Below are 6,714 nucleotides of genomic sequence, written 5' to 3' on the forward strand. Positions count from 1 at the left end.
GCTGAAATTTCTGCCATTTGTCTTCCAGCAAGTAACATGTCATCCACATACAAGGTGAGGATTATCAAGCTACCATCCTTAGCTTGTCGAGTATATAGGCAATGATCTGTCTCACTTCTTTTGTATCCTTGAGAAAGCATAAATTGGTGAAACTTCTTGTACCATTCTCTTGGTGCCTGTTTCAAGCCATAGAGACTCTTTCTCAAACGACATACCAATTTCTCTTTGCCTTTCTCAACATACCCTTCTGGTTCCTGCATATAAACCTCCTCATGCAAATCTCCATGAAGAAATGCCGTTTTCACATCCATCTGATGTAAATGCAGATCATGTTTGGCAACCAAAGCAAGTACATTTCTCAATGTTTTCATCTTGACAACTGGTGAAAAGACTTCATCAAAATCTATTCCGTGTTCTTGCTTAAAACCTTTAGCAACCAACTGTGCTTTGTATTTTGGCTGTCCATCATGAGGAGTAAGCTTATACATGTAAACCCACTTACAAGGTAGAGCTTTCTTGCCCTCTGGCAATTGAACCAAATCCCACGTTTGATTCTTATGCAGAGCCGTCATCTCTGATTGCATGGCCAACTGTCATTTTTTCGAGTCAACCACTTGTAATGCCTTCTTGTAACAAGATGGTTCTCTGCAATCCCTGAGCATGACATAATTTAGAGGTGGCACATAACGATCAAGTGGTTTGGAGACACACTTAGAACGTCTCACCACAACTGTTTCTGCCTCTCTAGACACTATAGGCTGTCCCTGAGCCTGACCATGCTGTCTTGATGTGCTAGCACTAGTGTTGAAAGGACGCCCTTTCAACAACGTTTCCATAAAGATTCCATTAAAGATTCCTCAAAGATTCTGTAAAGATTCCACATGAAGATGGTGATGAAGTAATGATGTAACATTTAATGGCCTAATAACTTAGGTGTAGCGGAAATTAGCATGAACATAGTGGGCATTTCATTAGAATAGATTCCTAATGAGAATTACAAGAGTGCTTGGGTGGAGAGAGCAACAAAAAGCATAACACCTAGTTAGATAGCATCGACAATACTTTCAAAAGAGAGAGAAATTAAGCTATTGACAACAGTTGAGGACCGGATTTGCATGGAGCCGGTCCCCCCTCCAAAAGGCTTTGTATTATGGTTTCTCCCATCAAGAGAGACATTGTACAATACAATTCTTTGTGTTCCTTCAAGACTAGCTAGTGCAATGAAGATGGAAGCTTCATACACCAAGCAAAACACTTAATCAAACACAACTTGAATTATCCCCGTTCTCAGACCCAAGACCTCGCACACCTTCGAAGATGGCGAGAGCTAGCAGGGTATGAGAGTAGATTGAGAGGAAAAAGGAGTATCTTACGAGAAAGATGTACATCTCCTCACATAATCACTCATATTGGCATAGCTTAGCTTAGTAATTAGCTTGGTAGAGGAGGTGAGCATGCATTGAAGCTTGGCTCTTGGTTGGATTTGCATCCACATGCCAAGAGAGTGTTGATGTAGGCTTCTATCTCACAAGCTTGGAGTAGGTGATGAGCTCTTCATTAAAGCTTGGGAGGAGATAGAGTATTCTTCCTTCACACATGGTCAAGTGTGAGTGTGTGTGTGTCAATGCCCAGCAAAAATCAGCCCCCTCCCTCTCTTGGACGAGCCCTAGCTGCTAATTAGGTCTGGCTTTTGCCTCATTGGACCTCCCCAAGTCAAGCCAATAGGTATTAAGCAGCATAAGTGATAGCCTTCTGACATGTGTCCCCCTTTCCCCTTTTGTGAGAGCTTTAGGTAATTAAATAATTAAACTAAACTCTCATTGGACCCCTTTGTCTCCTGGCCAATAGAAATCAGGCAAGCCATGGGGCTTTTGAATGCTCATTGGACCCTTTGGGAGACTGCCCAATAGTCTTCTAGGAGCCTTAATTCTCATTGGTTTCTTTTATTAAATGTTTTTAAATTAATTAAACTACATTTACTCTAGCTTAATTCTCATTGGTCCACTTCAAGGGTCTTCCAATAGGAATTGGGCACACCTTGTGGGCATCTGGCCTAGGGAGCTGACATGTGTCCCTCATTCCCTTTGTGTAAAGGGAGCCTGTGTGTGTGTGTGTGTGTGTGTGGATTTCTCTCTCATCCCCTACCTTTGGGGCTCGCCCCCTCCCATGTAGGGATGTGCAAAGACTTTTAGGGCACACACAAAGCATCCAATTTTCCCTAGGGTTGACCTTTGGACACAACCTTTGAATTTTGGAACCTTAGCATTTTGGAAGTCTTAATGGGCTGAACCTTAGGGTCTTTTTAGCCCATTGTTGCACATGGCTCTTTTGCAGATGGCCCCCCTATTTGGATCCCTATTTTCCCTCCTTTGGATCCCTACTGTGGCCGGTCTGCTAGCTTAACCAATATTCTAGCTTTTTCTCCCTTGGCACTTCCCCACATTAATTGATCAGTTTAATATGAGAAAATCATTTAGGAGAATTAGATATTGATTATTATGACAGCCCGTAGGATTAAGTGATCAATTTAATATGAGAAAATCATTTGGGTTGGTTAGATATTAGATTTTATGACAGCCCGTAGGATTCTTGCCCGTCGTGTGCCTTAATCGAGCCTTGGGAAACTTTAACAAGACCCAATCGTTTTCTTTAAAGGCTTGGCCTCTTCTGTGCTTGTCAGCAGCAACCTTTTGCCTTTGCTGTGAGATAGAGATAGCATCCTTAATCTTTTGGAAAGATTCTTGTAGGTCTCGGCTATACTCATCTGTAGCGAAGATCTTCCCATGTACCTTAAGTAGCAAGGGACTTTTTGATCTTCCCTCAATTACCTCGAAAGGTGCTTTTCCCGTGGAAGTATGTACAATGTTATTGTAAGCATCCTCCACTAAGGGTAAGTACTTCTCCCATTGGGATCTTTGATCTACTTCCGTTACATAGGATTTTAGTAGATCGAGAATGGTTAGGTTAGCTATTTCACTATGGCCATCCGTTTGTGGATGATAGGCCGAAGAGAAATTTAGCCTTGTCCCTAAATTCTCAAAGAGACCCTTCCAGAAATTACTGGTCATTCTAGGATCTCTATCCGACACTATGGACATTGGCAAGCCATGGTATTTGAAAATTTGTGAAATGAAGAGGGTTGCCATTTGATGGGCTTTGATAGTCTTTTTGACAAGTATAAAATGAGCTTGTTTACTGAACCTGTCTATTATCGTCCATATTCCCGTATTCCCATGGATAGACTTAGGCAATCAAAAGATAAAATCCATGGATATGCTCTCCCATGGTGAATTAGGGATTGGCAAGGGTTGAAGCAATCCAGGTTGCTTTCCTCTATCAAATTTTGTCTTTTGACATACCACACATTTGGAAACATACTCTTGTATGTTCACTTTCATGGTAGGCCAATAGAAATATGTTTCAATTCCCTTTAAGGTAGATTGAATCCCTCTATGCCCCGCATACGGGGGAGCATGAGATTCATACATTACTTTCTCACGCAGGGAGTTAGTAACGCATAGTCTATTGCCATATAGAAGATAACCATCTTGTAAAGTAAATGGTTCTTCTTTCTTCCCTAATGCAAGGGCTGAAATCACATCTCTATAATTGGGATCAATAGCATACTCATCTATCATTGAAGATAGATCATTGTGAGTTGCTATGGAAACCGCATTCACTCTCGGTCGTCTTGAGAGTGCATCGGCTACTTGATTATGCTTGCCAACAATGTGAGCAATATGAAAATGAAATTGCGAAAGGAAATTTTCCCACCTCATTTGTTTGTCGGAGAGCTTGGTCTACGTCATGAAGTACTTAAGACTTTGGTGATTCGTTTGCAGAATGAAAGGAGTCCCCAATAAATAGTGCTTCCATGAGTCTAAGGCATGTAGAACTGCAAGGAGTTCCTTTTCGTATATGCCTAGAGCTTGCTCAACAGGGTCGAGCCTTCGACTCTCATAGCCTATGGCGTGCCCTTCTTGGAGAAAAACAGCTCCAAGGCAATCACCACAAGCATCGCATTGGACCTCAAATGGTTTTGAGAGATCCGGTAGTGTAAGCACAGGTTGAGAAATAAGCTTTTCTTTAAGCTTTTCGAAAGCATTGTTCTCCTTAGCTGACCATGTATACCTAACACTTTTCTTTGTTAGGTCATGTAATGGTCCCGCAATTTGTGAGAACTTTTCTATGAAGCGTCTATAGTATGCACACATACCTATAAAGCTTCTTAGTTCATGAAGATTCCTTGGTTTAGGCCATCCTTTTATTACCTCTAACTTGGATGGATCCATTTGGATGCCATCTTGAGAGATAATGTGACCTAAATACTGAATCTCTTGCAAGAAAAATTAACTTTTCTTTCGATTAACATAAAGTTTATTCTCTCTTAAAACTTTAAATATTACCTGGAGATGTTGCTTGTGTTCCTCCAATGAATTAGAGTAGATGATAATATCATCAAAGAACACTCCAGTGAAGGTTCGATGAGGCCTGAACAGCTTCTCCATCAAGCGGTTGAATGTGGCTAGTGCATTGGTCAAGCCAAAAGGCATGACAATGTATTCATAAAGACCAAATGTAGTACGAAATGCGGTCTTTACAATGTCTTGATCAACTATCCTTATTTGATGATAGCCACTTTTTAGGTCAATCCTACTGAAGTAGGTCGATCCTTGTAGCTTATCAAATAGGTCTTCTACCCGTGGAACGGGAAACCTATTCTTGATAGTTATCCTATTTAGTGCTCTATAGTCGACACACATACGATATGTGCCGTCTTTCTTTTGCACTAATAGCACAGGTGAGCAAAATGGAGATGAGCTAGGCCTAACCATGCCCTTCTCAACTAACTCCATAATCTCCTCTTGTTGAGCTTGAGAAACTCTATAAGGAGGTTTGTTAGGTGGTGAACTTCCTGGAAGAAGTTCAATTGCATGGTCATCATTACCTCGTTTAGGAGGTAGCTCACAAGGGATGTCGTCAATAAAAACATCTAGAAACCCCTTGAGAAAATTGGATAACTCTAATTCCTTTTGGTTGCTTTTATTTTATTTTGCTAAAGCATTAGGTTCATTTTGAGAATCTTTAACAAAAATCATGTACACGGAAATAGAGCTCTTTATTGACTTGTTGAAAGCTGGTGTATGTACAATGGGGATGGTATTACCCATCTCCTTAGCATCTATATACATGTCTTTTTCCCTGAACTTAAAGGAGATTCTCCTTTCAGGAAATTTAACATCGGCAGCCAAGCGGTCAAACCATGGTGCCCCTAGGATTACATCCTCATGCTTGAGAGGAGAGATAAAGAAGTCCTCTTTGTCCACATAGCCTTGGACATGAAGCCTCAATTTCCCGATTAAGGGAGTGACTGAAGCTTCTTGCCCCTTGAAGGCACTGCCTGCGGGTAGGATATCTCCCATCTTGTAGGATTGTATACCTAGCTTGGTGGCTAACTCCATAGATATGAAATTGTGAGTAGAACCAGGGTCAAAGAGAATAAAAGCATCATGTTCTCTTACCTTTCCCCAAGCATGGCATAGAGGAGATCCTTTGTGGTGAGTTTGGTGAATCTCCTCCTCTTGGATTTCAACCAAAGAAGCTCTAGGAGGATCTTGGCGGTTGTTCTTTTGGGGACAAGCGCGGTACGCATGCCCTTGTTCGCCGCACTTGAAACACCGGTTATCCTTACGGTAACGCTCAAGCTCTTCAGGAGAGAGTTTATTCTTTCCTTTGTAAACTCCCTTCTCTTTAGCTTTGTTGGAATTGCCCTTAGGAGACTTTTGGACATTGTCCTTCCCCTTAGGCTCATTGGAACCCTTGTTTTCCGGGGGCTTATTATTTCTTTTACCCCCCGTTTGGAAATTGATTCGAGAGGCCACCATAGTATGGTGTATTACCGCCGATATGGTACGTGGCCTTTGGGAGTTGACATACTCCGCCATTTCTTCGGTTAAGCCCGCACAAAATTGTTGCTTTTGCTCTCCAAAATCCAACTTTTTGAAGACAGTGGCTTTGAGTTGTAGGTCCCAAAACTTGTCTACATATTTGTGGATGGATTCATTGGGAGAGAGCTTTAAGCTTCGCCATTCGGTGAGTACTTTGTCTTTGGCATTGGTGGCCAAAAACTGCTTCATAATGGAAGCTCTTAAAGCCTTCCATGTTCGTGGAGCTTCACCGTTGGCTCGTAGGCTAGACCACCATTGTCTGGCGGACTTTTGAAAGTGCATAGCTACATGGCGTAGCTTAGAGGACTGCGTGAAGCCCTCATCTCCAAACGCCGCATCGAATTGCTGGATAAAGGCCAAGACTTTGTCCGTAGCACCGAAGGTGCCATCATAGGTAAGGAAAGAGATGCTCTTCCCTCCCTCTTTGAATTTCTTTAGCTTGGACGACCTCTTCCATGCGGCATAGGATTTCCTATGGCCTCTTCTTTTTGATGGTTCAAAAGTTGCACCATCACTTTCTTCAGAAGGTGAAGAATTTGAAGAAGGTGGAGAAGAGGGTGACCTCTTTCTCGCCTTTTTCTTGTCTTGATCTGTGTCGTCTTCACCATAGCTTTCATAAGAGGAAGAGGATGAAGAAGATGGAGAAGAGGGTGTCCTCTTTCTCGCCTTTTTCTTCTCTTGCTTTTTATCATCCCTCTTTGAATTGTGGTGAGGAGAAGAATACGATGGTCTTCTCCGCTTTGGTGGTGATGGAGAGCCTTTAGCC

The sequence above is a fragment of the Adiantum capillus-veneris genome, chromosome 12 (genome assembly GCF_014529385.1).
Source record: "Adiantum capillus-veneris isolate H3 chromosome 12, ASM1452938v2, whole genome shotgun sequence".
In the NCBI taxonomy this organism is placed as follows: domain Eukaryota; kingdom Viridiplantae; phylum Streptophyta; class Polypodiopsida; order Polypodiales; family Pteridaceae; genus Adiantum; species Adiantum capillus-veneris.